Source organism: Rhea pennata, chromosome 4 (assembly GCF_028389875.1).
Source record: "Rhea pennata isolate bPtePen1 chromosome 4, bPtePen1.pri, whole genome shotgun sequence".
Lineage (NCBI taxonomy): Eukaryota > Metazoa > Chordata > Aves > Rheiformes > Rheidae > Rhea > Rhea pennata.
In genome coordinates, this window is record NC_084666.1 from 19,445,599 (window position 1) to 19,462,513 (window position 16,915).

The 16,915-nt window shown below is 38.0% G+C and overlaps 1 protein-coding gene across 2 annotated transcripts in view; it reads right to left on the bottom strand.

The window, feature by feature from the left end:
* The window catches only part of PPARGC1A (PPARG coactivator 1 alpha), a 384,961-nt gene that overhangs the window by 189,537 nt on the left and 178,509 nt on the right, over nucleotides 1-16,915 (bottom strand). The window lies entirely within an intron of this gene.

A 16,915-nucleotide genomic window follows, 5' to 3' on the forward strand; every position in this document is an offset into this window, starting at 1 on the left:
GGGCAGGGGCGGAGGAGGGAGGATGGGATCTTGTCAGAGCTCCTCTCCACACAGCACAGTACAGCACTATTACAGAAAAAGGAAGACTAAAATGGTCTATCCTACATGTGCCAGCAACCCTCAGACTCCAAGCTTTGCTCTCCCCAAGGTGCAAGGTGCATTCGTCTTCCTTGTCTTCCTTCACCTGTGTGAAACAGAAAGGCACTGCTAAAAGAAGCCAAGGGATACTTATCTATTCCTTGCTTTTATCTGCTCCTCTTGTTTCTCTCTTTATTTGAAATACCCTGTTTTGTTTTGGTTTTCACGGATGAATTCCACCTGTCCTTCCCTTCTAGGACTGTTTCTTTTGTCCTCTTTTCTGCACTTTTTTCTTAAAAAAAAAAAAAAAAAAAAGCAGAATTATAGCAAGATACTCTGACTGAACTGAGATGCTATATGTGTGCATGTTGACAGCAAAGTAGCCTCATTTTGACGGGTAGCACTTTCTGATGCTACTCAGGGAAGAAGAGGTCAGCTCTAGCTGGGCCCTTGGCACAATGATAGTATCAGACAAAACTAGCTACTTTCTGTGGCTCTCACTGCACACGTTCTCTGCTTCTGCTCAGTAATTTGCAGAACCATTTCCTGCAGTCCATTTCCTTCGTAGGATCATCTTTTACCTCTTCCTTACTCCTTTCCAGCCTCTTCATCTCTCTGGTATCCCCATAGCAAGATATACTCCCTCTCTCTCTCTCATCTCCTCCCAAAACCTTTTGAAAGAAGAGGAAGAAGGCAGCTTTGACAAACACTCTAAAAATCATTTTACTTGTTTTGCCTGCTCGCTTTCCTCCATCCCTCCTCCCATTTTTTTTGGTCTAATTAAATAGATCACTCTTAAGCAAGCACTACTTACTACCTTCCATTAGCACAGAGAAGAATTCAGCAGGGTTCTCATTTCAGATGTAGCACCTAGATGCTACAGCAAATGTGCTACAACCTACATTGTACCCAGAAGAAGACAAAGAGGCACAGCATCAGTGACTATGAGAAGAGAGGACGGGGGAAGGGACTGCATCTAGCTTGATCTGCTACATCCTCATAAACCTTTTTAATGTACTGAGGAAAGAAAGGATTTAGCCCAATGAAAGACCCCCAGATTACTCACATGTCAACTGATAATTAACTATACTTCTACTAATTATGTGACCCTGTCATAAAGCAACATCTCAACATCTAAGGCCCTCTAAATAAGCAAGGAATGCTAAGGGGGAACACTGTGTTAAAATAGATAGGGAGAGATAGTGTGCAATATTTTTGGATTCACTGAGCTGACCTAGCCTTGATCAGAAGTCCCACGTACTCCTAAGTTCCTGTCACAAACCACACAGCACTTCTTCATTCATAAATGTTACAGCTGCCACCACAGGTATCACGTGTGAAGCAGTTTTAAAAAGAACTATTACTAGAAGAGTAGGTTTTTTTATTATTATTAAAGAGCCCCGCAGGTACTCACATTTTAACAGCAAGAGTAACACAGGCAGTCTGAATATACACGCACCATCAAAGCAGTTGTGCGCAGCATTAGCATTAAGTGGATTTGGCATAATAAGTCAAAACAAAGTGTGTGGCTACCAGGTAACATTGCTGTCAAGAGGCAGCCTTGTGGAGCACCAACGTAAAAGAGTTTGTCAGCTGTGGAATAGAGTTGACAGTGACCAACTGCAGCAGGGAACAAATGAAGAGGGGAACTAACTGTTCGCATCTGTTTTGCGCCAATGACATCAGGGATCAAGGTCTGCTGGAAAAGAGGGATTTCATCTCATGGCTGTTCAAGTCACTAGTTAATAATGGCAGCAACGCAAACCTGGGGAAGGATACGGCCCCCACAAAATGACTTTCCTGTCCGAGATTGACAATTCAGGGACTCTCCTTTTGTTCTCATTTACTTGCAAATAATGGTTTCCTTGTATGCCTACCAAACAATATTTACGCAGGACTGGATATATAGCTCTCATTAGAGCAAATACTACTACCTAAATTGGGCTATTTGCGACTCCACACCTCAAGTTTCACTCATCCTTGGTCTGAAGTGCACTAAAAGCATGTTATTACTGCTTAAGATGCAAACTACTATGCTGAAAAATATCACTTTTTATCTCCAGTGAAAGAAGTTAAAAATTAATAGTTAGCTGAAACTAAGGTGAACAGTAAACAGAAACTCCTTGTGACCATGTGCAGGCTATTCTCAATCTGTAACGAGGTTATACATACTACTAGATTAATTACTCTTTTTCTTCTATCTTATTTTATGCTTTAAGAAACCAAAATGTCCACTAACCACTCTGTATGTGATAAAGAAACACAATAAAAGCAATTTCTCTCCCAACCCCCCCAAAAAACCATTCTCAGTAATGCATTTTTGAATTCAGTATACCTTCTCCTAATGAGGTTTCAGTATGCCATAAATAACACTAATGAGACTTTGTCTTGCCCATGTAATATATTTCCTTAATATAGCTTTAGATTTTCTTATGTTGCATGGAAAACTAACAATCACAGAAAGAAATGTCCTCCAATAGCACATTAAACCCAAAAGTACAATTAAATATAAATGAATTCAGTAATTTAATTGCACTATTGTCATCTTTAAAAATTCAGAAGAAAAGTAATGGTGTCATTTTTTCTATTGGTAAATAATAAAAGTGCTGAGGAAATCAGATAATATTTAAATAAACATTATTGTGACTATGGGTGATACAAAGATATCTTTTATTGCCAGGTAAATTCTGTGTTTGCTAATGAAGAGATAGTTTGAAACACATATCTTAACAAGCTGAGGAACCAGTCGTTCAAGTATTCTGTGAGCAGTCCCAATAAGGAATTTAAGATTTGGCTTCTTACAAAGCCAATAGTCTAAGCACACACTTCCAGCCGCAGAATCCATATACTTTAAATATCACCTGCAAAATGCAGTCATTTAAATAAAAGTTTACAGTGAAACAATATCCAAGGTTAAACAGTGATGTATATATAGAATCTTCAGCTCTTGTCATTCTACAAGCAGACCAACATTGGGTGAAATTTTCTTCCACTGAAAAAACTATTTCTTTTCTTCCCCCTCAAAAAACCCCAAAATGATGATAAAACATATTTTTGCAGAAATATTAAATGGTTATTTGGGGCTGTTTCCACCTTAACAGTTTTGAAGCCTACTCTATTTTTAAACATAGATTGAAATGTTATGCCTTTTGACTTTATTTTCCTCAGAGAGCAAAACAAAGCTGATACAAAATTTCATTGGGAGCACATAGGGAATTTTACTATTGACTTTCATGAAAGCAGTTAGGTTAACTAGGACCTCTTTTTTTAGAATTCCACTTTTAATGGTGACATTGAGTAAACATTTTGGACTAAATTTGGCAGCGATGCAGTGACAACAGAGAGGAGGTAAAAGAGCAGCTAATGCTGTCACTGAAATTAAACAATGATAAAGATGTTGGCACTAATGGTGATATGGGCAAAAGCAGTTATGCATATTTTAAGTGAAGGTATAAAAATGAAAATGATCAAATCTGAAGTGGACGCAAAACTCCATTTCTGTACTTCCTTCACGTCAGGAGAACAAGATAATCAGAGCTCTGAAATCTGAAAGAACTGGCACACAAAATTATAGGCTGAGCATCTAAACACATGATTAAGCCAGGGTGGAACCATATGACTGAAGATTAGCAGATAAAATGACTTACACACTTCAGAAAAGGGAAAGTGATTCGTGCAAATACAAGCCTGTTTTCATCTGATCACAGTAGCATGTAAGGCTCTGGAAAATTTTTTCAGGAGAGAACATACAGAAGATGTGAAGACCAATGGAAAATGGCATCAGAATCAACATGGATTTATCAAAAGTGGATCAAAACAGGCTAATAACTTTCTTTGATAACAAACTTTCAAGACAAAATAACAATCTCATCTACCTGGACTTTAGCAAAGTTTTTATTGCCTATATAGGAAATCCTTAATTAAAATGGAGAAAATGGTTTTAAGAGAGTAACTATAAGGCAAGGAAGAAGAGAAGGGCAAGAAGGCTCCTATAAGGCTCTGGTGAGACATCCTGTAGAAACCAGAGTAAAGCTCCAGTTATCTGCTCCTGAGAGACACGGACACAGACCTGAATGGGTGCATGAGAAAACTGAGAGGACAAGTACGGGAATGTGAAGTATACTGCCTAAAGGAGTTTGATTCATTTTGTGTAGCAAAAGAAAAGATGGCTTTCTATTAGATAACAAACATCAGAGAGGGAAAAAGCTACTGAAGGTAAGAACAATGTTAATATACAGAAATAATATACAAACAAACTTTGCCCCCTTTTGGGATTTTTTCCATTTTTTCAGTAATTTTATCTGCAAAATGTACTAATCATGCCAACACTATGTGGCTTATTGGGAGGGAGAGGTGGGTGCTAAAAAAGCCCTCAACGCTTTGCTCTTTGTATGCTTTCTAAAAATTCAGAAGGCTTTATGAAATCACAACAAACGAGATAGACCCCAAATCCTATGTTTGTATTCCAGTTTTTCTTTTTAAACTTAACCTATCACAGTGATTAAGCTCAGGTTACATGGATACATGGATATGAATAAACAGTTTTGCCAGGTAAGTGTACAAGTCCCATGCCCTACTTCTGAGAAAGGAAAATGGCCCCTGATAAAAACAGATTCTCTTGAATGCTTGCTCACAATCACATTTTAATTTTACAGGTAGAGGCATGAGATAGGCTATTAGAAAATCCCACAAAACTGCAAAACGTAGGTCAAAAAAGCCATGTCTTTTCATGATTAAACTAGTATTTTTTTCATTTAAAAAAAAGGGGGGGGGAATAGATTATCAGCAGAGAAGATTATGCAAGAAATGTTGATCACATTTTTTTAGAGATTCCATAGTAAGCTGGTGCTTGTGGGTGCTTCCTGCATAATAAGGAGGACTTTATGGTTATAAAGATCATAGTACAACATTAAATTTAACATATAGGATCAGGCAGTGACCTATGAAATCGAGTATGAGGGAGAAATAAACTATAAAGGCAGCTAACAGAAATGGCAAATGGAGCAAGCATGATCAATATTAGGATTCTGATTTAAGCTTGAGATGGATAGAGAGATCATTCCCTAAAGTCCCTTTCTGGCAGGCAATATTAGCAGAAGTAATGTCAAATATTGTCATTTCATATCCAGTCAATTGGCATTACTCTCTCATTCTCAAAGCATCATCTTGGAGAGACATGCCTGGACATACACTGGGCAACAAATCTGACGGGAACATCTCTGAATCTTCCTGCTTAGAGACACTAGTACACCTTGTCAAATCGTTTTGGCTTGTTTCTAGTTGGAATCTGACTCAGGATAACAGTCCTTTTATTTCATTGAAGTTACTTATGATACATCTCTTTCTTTCATGAGCTACTGTCTTTAATTTTCATTCTTGCACCAACTGCTGACTTTCAAAGAACCTGTAACTTGTGAGAAGAGATTAATGAATCTTACCACTCACTTCACTGGAACTGGGCTGTTGCAGTTGGCTGTGGTTAGCCACAGTGCACTCCAATAGTGCTAGCAATCTGGAAGAAATTACCTTCCAGATGACATACGTGCATTTAGCAAGTAGTTCATGACTTACAAATGAGAGGACTTGATTTTCCTTTTACATATACAACTTTCCTTATGCAAGTGCTACACTGGTCTAAAAGGGTTGTAAGTAATAGTGGAATCAGCCAGGGATACAAAGCAGCTGATGTTCTTGTAGCAATGTAAGAGGTTCAGAGTGCAAAATACTGTGGATCACAGAGAAAACAGGACGAGTAATGAGATTCATCGGTTTAATGCTTAAAATAATCAAAGGTTGAAAAATTTAAGTTCCTCTTCACGCTTTTAAGGCTATAGTGTACTTTGATTGTGTTGACATCTCTGCCTCTTTTTAATTCCAAATTGAGGTAACACAAATGTATCACTGTAACTGTCTTGGTCAAAAATCTGATCGCAGACAAATACACATTACTGGCACCCTATTTTTAGATTAGAATTTTGAAGAAATGTAGGATTTTTACCTTTTCTAGGTCATGGAATTTTTATAAATTTATCCTCTCAGATGAAGTGCCTTGGGTTTTGATCTATCTTGTGTATGTTCCCTAGACATATCAAACATATCAAACCTTATTTAAATCTCTTTTTCAATTCAAACATTGATACCACAACAGTAACCACTGACAGATATGACATGTGGGGAATCAGCAGTTCTGTGCCCCACATATGCTTTCTATGTGGCAAATGAGATGGAAGTCATTCCAATACAGTAATTTTTTACTCGGTTTGGTTTATTGGTATGTTAGGAATAATAACCCCTAACTTCGAAAAAGGCCTCCTGGGCTAAAAATATCCATGACGAACATGAAACAGCCATACTAGAAGATGTACCTTGTGTAACAATAGTGATGACCTATTGGGAGTATAACCTTCTACAGTCAACGTATTCTTTATCAGGTATTCATTTATGAAGGATTTCAGTGCATGCAGCTTTAACATAAATAGATGCATATGGTACATAATTTAATATGGTTGTAACTTTGTCATAAAATCGTTCAGGCTGTTTTTAGTTTAATAACAGGATCATTAGATACTACTTTCTTCAGTAAAGATTACAGTAGATTTATTCCTGTACCAGCATTTGTTAACATGCCCTCTCCATGTCTTTGGCCGCTAGATATTCCCATTCCTGGAAGAAAAAATCTGTGTGATTAAATGTTTTCAGAAACTGAGAAGTTCATCCCATCCCTTAGCTCAGCGTTGAAATATCTCTTCATAATTTCATTACAAACAAGACTTGATTACATTGTCTACGGAACTAAAACTTTATATATAAACAATTGCATCTTACAAATATGACAAATGTGACAGCATACTAACTTTATTGTATCAGGCTTTGGGTAAATCTAAGAGGAGTTCTGTAGATTCACTAATAGAACAACAGACATTAGTGTCTTTCCTGAATTTTAACGAGCTTAGTCTACTGCTTTTGCACTACAGAGCCTGTTATTTCAGACAAACACCGCAGATCTAAAATTAGTTACATCTTAAAACAAAATTCTTCAGGAAGCTGGAGGAGAAAGCATGTTAAGAAAAACAAGTACTAAGAAGAGCAGCAGAAGAGTTCAGAACTGAGCTTTGGTTTGATCACCAATCACCAAAGAACTTAAATGCAATCTGAACAAACAAATCCCTTTGAATCCATATGAACTTGCAGAAAATCTTGCAAGAATTGGCTTTCTTGTGATAATTCTTACATTTTCTACTTCAATTTTTCTTGGAAATACCACAAATAAGTGTTTTTCAAGGTTTTCAGTAATCCAAGGCAAAAGTAGATATCCTAAAGAATAAAGCTATGGTGGAAAAGAAATAAAACCAAGTGTCCTAGCATACTGCAAAAAAGCTTTGAAAATAAAAGGTCCTAGAATCAGCTACTTATATAGAAATATTCTTCTTTTTTCACTCAATCAACTACTTCTTTTCTAACAGAAGTTCCAGATAAGGCATAAGAAATTGAAGGTACTGATATGGTTTCCAGTTGCTTCTCAGATTCTCACTGTTACCTTTCTACAAAAAAATGAAAATGTTAAGTGTCCACCTCAGCTGTTTCATAGAAGTATAATATACATAACCCACTAAATTTTGAGCAAGATTCTCAAGAACCAGTTTGATTTGTGAGCTATATGCCTAGTATTCACATCTTTGAGAAAATTTAAATCAATGCATCTCTAGCATTTCTGCGATGTGTGCTTGTGACACATTGCAAACATGTCCTTATCCAAGTGTGAAACGCTTGTTATCTGGTACAAAGCATGTATTTTATCATGCTGCATCAGAGCCTGCTCTGTGAACTAGAACCTCCACTTTGTAACAGACCTTTTCTGCTTGCTTCAGATAAGCAAGAATTCTGGGTTATTTCTGTGTTGTAACAAGTAGCTTCATTGCTTCTGAAGGATTCTCCACACAGAAACCAACTGGTACGACTGACGTTTGGGATTCTTCTTATCCAAGGTGAAAGAAAATTGAAAAAATATAGAAGATCAGAGAATCAGACTGAGAAGACAAGAAAGGCTTCTAACTAGAGGACATTAACTGTGCACTCTCAAAAGGAATGAAAAGAAAATCATAGGTCTGAGACCAAGACTGTCTAACACGTTTCCAAGGTCCTGCAACATTTGAGTGTGCTTGGCTAAGAAATTACTTAGCTAATCTGTTTCCCTTGCCTTTTTGTCACATGGTCCATGAAGAGTACTTAATCTCTGATGACTAGTTGCTAGAGCAGCTAGAGCAGACAGAGCTAGGGAGATGGGGCGTTCTGCAACCAACTGCACCTACTGCACTGAAAACTGCAGCTGCTATGATAATCTAGAGGAACAGACTTCACCTACAGAAATGAATTGTGTTCCAAAGAAAAAGAAGTGGAAGTAGTGCACATGATGTTATTCCGCAGTGACATTAACAACTTGCACACAGTGAGGAAAACATTAACAACTTGCACACAGTGAGGAAAACATGAATATGAAAACGCATATACTCAGTACAGAAAGCAACTACAACTTATTTCAAAATAAATTACTAATCAACATTACTAAAATAAATTTTACTAATATTAATATTACTGATAAAAGTAATGCTAATAATATTACGAAAATACTGCACTAGTAAAATATTACTAATAAATTACTAATCAAATTAGAAGGAGTGGCTGATACACCTAAGGGCTGTGGCTGCCATTCAGAGAGACCTGGACAGGTTGGAGAGTTGGGCAGAGAGGAACCTCATGAAATTCAACACAGGCAGGTGCAGAGTCCTGCACCTAGGGAAGAATAACTCTATGCACCAGTACAGGCTGGGGGCTGACCTCCTGAAAAGCAGCTCTGCAGAGAAGGACCTGGGAGTGCTGGTGGATGACAAGTTAACCATGAGCCAACAATGTGCTTTTGTGGCCAAGAAAACCAACGGTGTCTTGGGGTGCATTAGGAAGAGTGTTGCCAGCAGGTCATCAGAGGTGATCCTGCCCCTCTACTCAGCCCCTCTGAGATCACATCTGAAATACTGTGCCCAGTTCTGGGCTCCCCAGAACAAGACAGACATGGAGCTACTACAGAGAGTCCAGCAGGGGGCTAAGAAGATGATGAGGGGACTGGAGCACTTCTCTTACTAGGAAAGGCTGCAAGAGCTGGGCCTATATAGCCTGGAGAAGAGAAGGGTGAGAGAGGATCTTGTCAAATGCCTACAAATACCTTAAGGGAGGGTGACAAGAGGATGGGGCCAGACTCTTTTCAGTGATGCCCAGTGACAGGAGAAGAGGCAACGAGCAAAAACTGAAACACAGGAAGTTCCACCTGAATTTGAGGAAGAACTGAAAGAGTGACAGAGCACTGGAACGGTTGCCCAGAGAGGTTGTGGAGTCTCCTTCTCTGGAGATATTCAAAACCTGCCTGGACATGATCCTGTATAACGTGTTCTAGGTGACCCTGCTTGAGCAGAGAGGTTGGACTAGATAATCTCCAGAGGTCCTTTCCAACCTCAACCATTCTGTGATTCTATAATATGCGATACTATGCTGGTTGTCCACTTTGAATTTTCCATTAAAGTTGAAACATTGGACATCTGGAATGAAAAGACTACACCTTCTTACGTTTTACTCATGCTTAGCACTCAGGAGTAAATAAACTTGCCAATCATATCACAGTCTCAGATTTACTGTAAACATGGAAGAATGGAGGAATTTATGAAAATTTTCTTAGTTCTTGCAATTACTTTAAGTAAATTCTTTACATTCCTACCGTGAAGGTAAGAAATACATACTCTGGTTTTACGGAATCATTAAATTTTCCTTTGTACTTGATGACACTAAGATTCTTTACTACTCCTTCACAACAATGGTTGTTATCTTAACAAGAAAGAATTTCCAGGTTTCCAAATGCCTGTCTTTTCACTGAAAAATCAATCAACTACATATTCACAGGGGCCTAAAACTAGCATTTCACAAATTCAAATTATTAACACTGTCATTTAGCTTCAGTGCATTTAGAAACAATCTTTTCAACAACACTTTTTGAATTAAGGATGTTGTATTATCAACCCAATCTTGCAGAATGGAAATGAGACTAACTTGCCTGCAGGCTTCAGGAAGTCATGGGAAAAGCTGAGGATGGAACTTGAGTACCTAGTCCTCACCCACCCACTATCTCACTTTCAAAAGCAGAAAAATCTAACTGCCCACTCTCTTGAATCTTAAGTTTTCCACCCATCCTGCAAACGACCATGCATTCTGCAACACAGGCAACAACTGGATTCTGGACTTTAAATTCTCCACCATTTGGGGATCAGTCCTGCTTTTCTGCAGTCCCCATGCAAATCAGAAGTATTTCCGTAGGAATCATTAGCACTGCATCAGTCAAATCACCATCACTAAGACTAAAACTGCAATATATTATTCTAATAATGAGGAAACATGAGCATTTTAGAATGGGGCTTTTACTGTACATGGATGGCCAGGGGAACAACTTACTAGGATTTTTTAGTGGAGAAATTTGATCTTCATCTAGCAGTGTCAGCCCTTTTTTTAATAAAAGATCTAAGGGCATAGAAACATAATCAATTCAAATTAAGTATCGATTTCTAAATAATGTAGAATTAAGTTAGACATTTACAAATACTAAATCACTGTTGTTTAGTAAGAATCAGCACCATATATTACAAGGTAATAGATAAAAACCTTGACAGATTGGAGATGAAGAAAGGTACCCCCAGCAAGTTGGGTAGGACACTCCCAGTGAAGTTGGATATTTGAATTAAAAGGGTAGGGGAAGAAAGCAAGCTGCAACACAAAACAGACTGCTTCCTATAGTCTTCTCTAAGCAAAACCAGAAATCTAGCAACAGACCAAATATAAAATCCAGAAAAAAATTCCAAGAGGTTAGGCAATGTACCATGGATTTATATCATTTTAATCGAGACCAGAATTTTGCATCATCCTCGTGAAGCAGGAGTCCTGAGGGAGACGTATGCAGTACTCTCTGATCAGGAAATGAGGTTACAGAGTATATACTAATTGGCTCCTCTAAAGACTACCCAGCTTGCCAGTTGCTGGGACAAAAGTATAACTCAGATCACTAACTCTGAGATAAATATTTACAAGAAGATGATGTCTTATATATATTAGATATTTGTAGAAGGCTCTCTTACTCTGTCTAACTCTACAGGATTGCAACTAATTTCATTGTTACATTTCTTGCATGCCTTTGTGAATGTCCACTTTCAGAATTATCTTCCATTTCCTTTTAAAAATTAATGTTGAGAAATACTACTTATAGCCAAGTCTTGTGAAATCACATCCCGAACAAAACTTCAGCCAAATATTAAGGGTGATTTAAGTGTTCCTCTTAAACCATCCAAACAAAGGAGAATTCCTCTTAAACCATCCAAACAAAGGAGAAAAGGACAGCAGACAATCCAAGATACTTCTCAAGATGATGCTTTTTAGCAGAGGAATAAAAAAAAATGTCTTTGGGTTGAAGCAGACAACCAGGAATCTTGAAACCTAGACTCTTTGTCCAAAATCACAGTTAGACACTACAATCCAGGTACTATACTTTTCCATAGGAAAAATATTATGTATTTATTCTGTCTTTGGGAAGTCATACAGGACAATGTTTTCAGGCACACACAAAGAATGTACTCCCATTTTCCAAAGCACATCAAATTTTCAGCAAGTGTTTAATTAACCTTTGAAAAACGGACTAAAATATGGAGAAAAGCTTTGGAAATCATGCACAAAACCTAGCTTCTTCTGCCTCAGTCTTCCTATCCATATATAAAAGCGGGATGCCACTATATGGTTGTTGAGATGTTTAATTCATTCACGTCTGAAAAGAACCTTGGATAGAGGACGTTAGAGAACTACAAAGGAGCCTCCTAAAGCAAGTGGTAGGCGAAGAAACAGAGCTGCTTATGCATTCGTTTCACTGCCTGAAAACTAATGTTAAGGGACAACAATCTTGTCAGACACACATCAGGCGTTGTTATGAGACATCAGGAGGCAGAAATGAACATTCATTGTTGCTGAACTGGGGAGATTAACATATGTCCCAAATTCTAGCCAATTTATGACAATATCTGCAGTTCCAAATTCTGTCTCTTTGAGACTCCTCTCCCTTCATAAACACATACACATATATATACACACGTGTGCATGTATATAAATTACATATATGGCCTCAAGCAGTCTGTGTCAGTGAAAAATGAGCATCGGATAATTTACAGAGGACACATCAACCTTCTCCTGTTGTCTCTTGCCCAGACTTGATTGTCTCAAGGACCAAATAACTGACTAGCAAAACTGGCACAAAACAATATGCTTTGCCTCTGAGCGTTTGGCTACTCTTTCTCATCTCTTTCTGGAATTAGAGTTATGACCATCTCAAATATCCAGATGAGAGGCCAAGGAAAATGTTTTAAAGTAACATAAAGAGTTATCACTACTTACACATTCCAGACTCCTGTTCAGCTGCAAATACATTAATGCAAGAAAAAAAGAAGAGTGTGATGTGGGAAAGGAGGCTGTCTACAATTTATCACTGCTGCGCAGACATGCCCTGAACAGAAAGCTGTGCCGAAAACCCAAATATAAGAATATGTATATTAGTGGCAGTTATATAGGAACACATATATTAGTGGCAGTTATTTCTGATTTGGTCCGGGGGACTTTCCAAACTCAAGCAGCTCACGATGAAGGACTGGCCAGCCATTAAGAGCCTGCAGTAAAGCTGAAAGGACATGCAAATTGCTCTGATACCCTAAATAGACTTCTGCTGTTTCATGGATGCTATTGTACTCCAAAGAAGCAAGGTAAAGCTCCATTTTCTGCTTTGCTCGTTGATGCATCCTATTCCTACATGAACTGTATCAGGGGCTTTTTATTTGCCACAGAGGGACCATTCCTCTATTCCAAAATTACACTAAGGATTCAAATTTGGAATGATTTCACAAATGGCACAGTTTTCTAAAAAAGATAGGTCAGAACTGGACCAGATCCTCAGCTGGGGAAAATCAGTGCATTGCTGTAAGAACCAAGCTTGGGATGGGCTAAAATTTATGTAAAAAATAAAAGAGTAATTTCAAGCTTTTCCTTTTAAACAAGATTAATGAAGACGACAAAAATTACACTGTTCTAAAAGGTCAAAAGAAAGTTCTCTCTCCTGAGAATATGTTTTGCACAATGCCTCAAATTATGTCTCAAAAATGAGCCATAATTTTGGAAAATAATTTTACTGAAATTTTGCAGTGGGATCTTCTTTGATGCCTAAAATTATGTTTCTTTGAACAGGCTGTGAATTCAACATTTAACAGTAAAGAATGAAAAAGTCTGTCAATACTACTACTTTCTGGATCAGTTAAATGTATAAAAGCATCAGAACCTAGCCCTCTGAAACTGCTGTCTACTCTTGCTGTTAAGTTTTACAGTTTGTTCAAGGTTTGCTTGTGTACTAGTAGTAAATTTAAAACAGCTTTTCTGCAATCAGATTCTTTCTTGCAACGTTCTAACTTTAAGTTCTTACTCTTAAACTTGTGTATCATGGAATGACTTGTTTTTTATAATGAGGCAGGCGAGGAACCTTGCAGAGTTCACCAAATACTGCACGAATGACTTTCTGAATATCTTTTACTAGGTGCTCAACTTTAGTCTCTCTTACTTGTTTTTCAGGACTTTTCTCCAGCTCTAAGAACAAGACATTTTCTGCGGTTTACTTTCAGAAGCTTTTTCTAAACAGAACGTCTCTTATCAATTGACTACCATTCCAAGGGGCAAAACTTAGTCTTCCAACCAAAAACAAAAAAAAAAAAAGGAAAAGGAAAAGAAAAAAAGAAAAAGAAAAAGAAAAAAAGAAAAAGAAAGAAGACATGTACTTACTAAAAGTGGAAAAAAATTGAGCTCTAATCTTACCATCTCCAGTTGTTCCCAGTCTGTGGTTTAATTTACTGCTGGGTTAGCAGGGTGTTCCACAATGCCTCTAATAATTACTTTCTCAAGGCTCTAATTCAACTGCAATTACCCACTACGGAAGTTAGAGAATTGGATCACAGCTCTGCTATGATCCAACTAAACTATCCAACTGAAAAGCTGGCCAGCCCCCAGAAGCCATTTTCCTCACCAAGGTGAATCAGGACCTTGCTGATCCATGTGGTGAGACTATCTCCTAATGGACTCTTCCACGCGTGTATCCTAGATACCCTTTCTCTGAGCCTAAGGAATCACTTTGCAATGAAGAAAATATTTATGCTTAGTTTTCAATGTAGACTAAAGAGTTACACTAACAAAACAACCTGGTAGAACTCCCTTTCACACCCCAGCTGACCAGCTGGGTTCATGGCTCACAGCTGGCCAAATGATCTAGATAATTAAAGAAGAAAAAAATCTCTCTTTGTTGTTCAGGGATTTCAGTCTGTTTCATCAAGAACATTATGTCCTTGATCTATCTCTGTTCTTTTTTGACTGTTTTTTTTTAAACTGCCAGATTTAAAGGCCACTATGACTCTATGGAAACTGCCTATCAGCCATCATGGACCATACCTACATAAAAGAAATGTCAGGACAGGAGACTCTCTAAAGAACTCTCAGTAGAGTCCCTTTAACTCACTAAAGGCCATATGGCATATAGGGCACACGTTTATGGGCAGCTCCAAAATGTCCACTATAGGACAGAGGGAGTAGCAAAGCGGAAAGCATGGTCTGCATTCAAATAGCCTATCATTCTCTCCCAAGTCACCAAGCACTTCAGCACAGGATCAACTTTAAGCATGTGAGTAGCTTCACCCACGGCACACTTGCTCGCTGGATTCACAGCCCGAGCCCAGAGGCCTGGCCACGCGCTCTGCCCCGATGGGGTCTGAATTTGGTGGGGTGTCCAGGGCAGCACAGGTGTCTGCTGCAACGGAGCTACTTGCCGGAAAAGGACTGAAAAAGACAGCGGGATGAATTTGTTTCTCTTGCAATCTGTTTTGATTGTCACTTTCCTTAATACCCAACACTCCATACAACGTCGACACCGTAACAGGCTTCTTGCATTTTGAAAAATGTATTTTCTTGATCATTTCAAAAAAAAAAAAAAAAATCTTTTCACACATTTATTTTGACTGCAGAACTAACATTCAACAACGCATCCTCTTGGTGGCAAACAAGAAACGAAACTGCACACACTAAAAGGAAAAAAGAGGGAGAGAGAGAGAGATTTCTATTATGGAATAACAGAGGGATAAAAAAAAAAAGAAACTGATTTATGAAATTCAGCTTGAAAAATGGCTTGTAGTACAATGACTTTGCCAGGACAACATACCCTGTTCCATATCTAAGTAGTTAAATAGTGCAGAATTGTCAAGTAATATAGCAGCCGCTAACAATGCTGTCACACAAACATTGTTTAGTCAGCAACTGCACCTATATGACACTCTACACTTGATGAATGCTTAGGTTACCAAATGAAATGTGATACCTTGCTAATGCAAAAGACTGTCTAAACCACATTCCCTCCCCTCACACACACACACATCCCACTGACCTTAATTTCAGTGCCTTTGACGATTAACCTTCTTGCAATTGAAAGATTTTCCATAATCCCACTTAACTATTTTCAAAGTGTACAAACTCCGTATGTTGGTCCTACTGTTCCTGCAGCAGACTGCACAATTTATTCTGGTTTTCAGAAGGCAAATAATATGGTTTAAAAAGTACTCAGCTTGTATCTCCATCACTTGACCTGCCTAATTTATAGCAGAAGCCCCCAGTGTGGCAGTGATGCTGTCTTTGTTGAGCTGTTGCTCTGTAATAGCTAATACATGCATACATTACTGCTGACATTTAAAAACATTCCTAACAGTTTGTGTGAGTACATGGTAAACAGATGCTATGGGATTTTTTACCCATTATCAGTCATCTCTGAAGACTGCAGTGAAGTGACAGGTTGTTTGAGACTCTTCGGTCTAACAGTGAGAGATTTATTTTTAATAGAATATTGATATTATGGCACAAAATGCCATTTGGTGTTTACTTTTTTTTTCTCCTAGAGCTGCAGTTTTGCTTTTTTTTAAGCTTTTGCAGCCCTCTGTTATATCTACTACTCCATTTTTTATGAAAAAAGTTAGAGACTTTTATGAACTCTCTGATTAAAGTACCTCCATCTGAATGCAGATTAAAAGTTCCAACACCTGAGAGCACTAAACCAATGAATATTTATATAGAAAAACAGCAGATGAATGCACTTTAAATCTTCAATGCAAGTCTAGTCATGGGGTTTATCTTATTTTAGGGCTTACTTTTTATTAAAATGAACTCTTGCATATTTACACTACAGAAATAAATGTTATTTGCAAGCACAATACAGTAAGAATCTTACAAATGAATGGCCTTGGTGAAAAGCAAATTCATTCCTCAAATAGATTTATTTCTTTATCAAGTACATGTTTAAGAGGATTTTCATTGTATGCTATTGGCATAATTTGGTGCATGGCAGGCGTGTTTATTTTTACTGCCCTAGTTCTGATTTCATACCCATGTAACTCAAGCGCTTCCTGTGGTGTTACACCAGAGTAAGTCAGAGGAAAATCGGGCCCATCAGTAGCATTTTTCTGGCAAGCAGGACAATTGTGTATCACTTTCCAGATCTCTGGATTGTACCGATTTAACATTTAGCAAAATTTGTCTTTTAAAGTGCATCATCATCTAGGCAGGACTTCACAAAGCTAGTGAACCGTGAAGGCAGGCTTGCAGGCTGTTTCTTACAGCCCCGTGTAACGGGGGCGCCGCAGTATAGCACCGTACACCGGCCTTGTTTTCATTACCTAGTAGTTAACAGTCACTT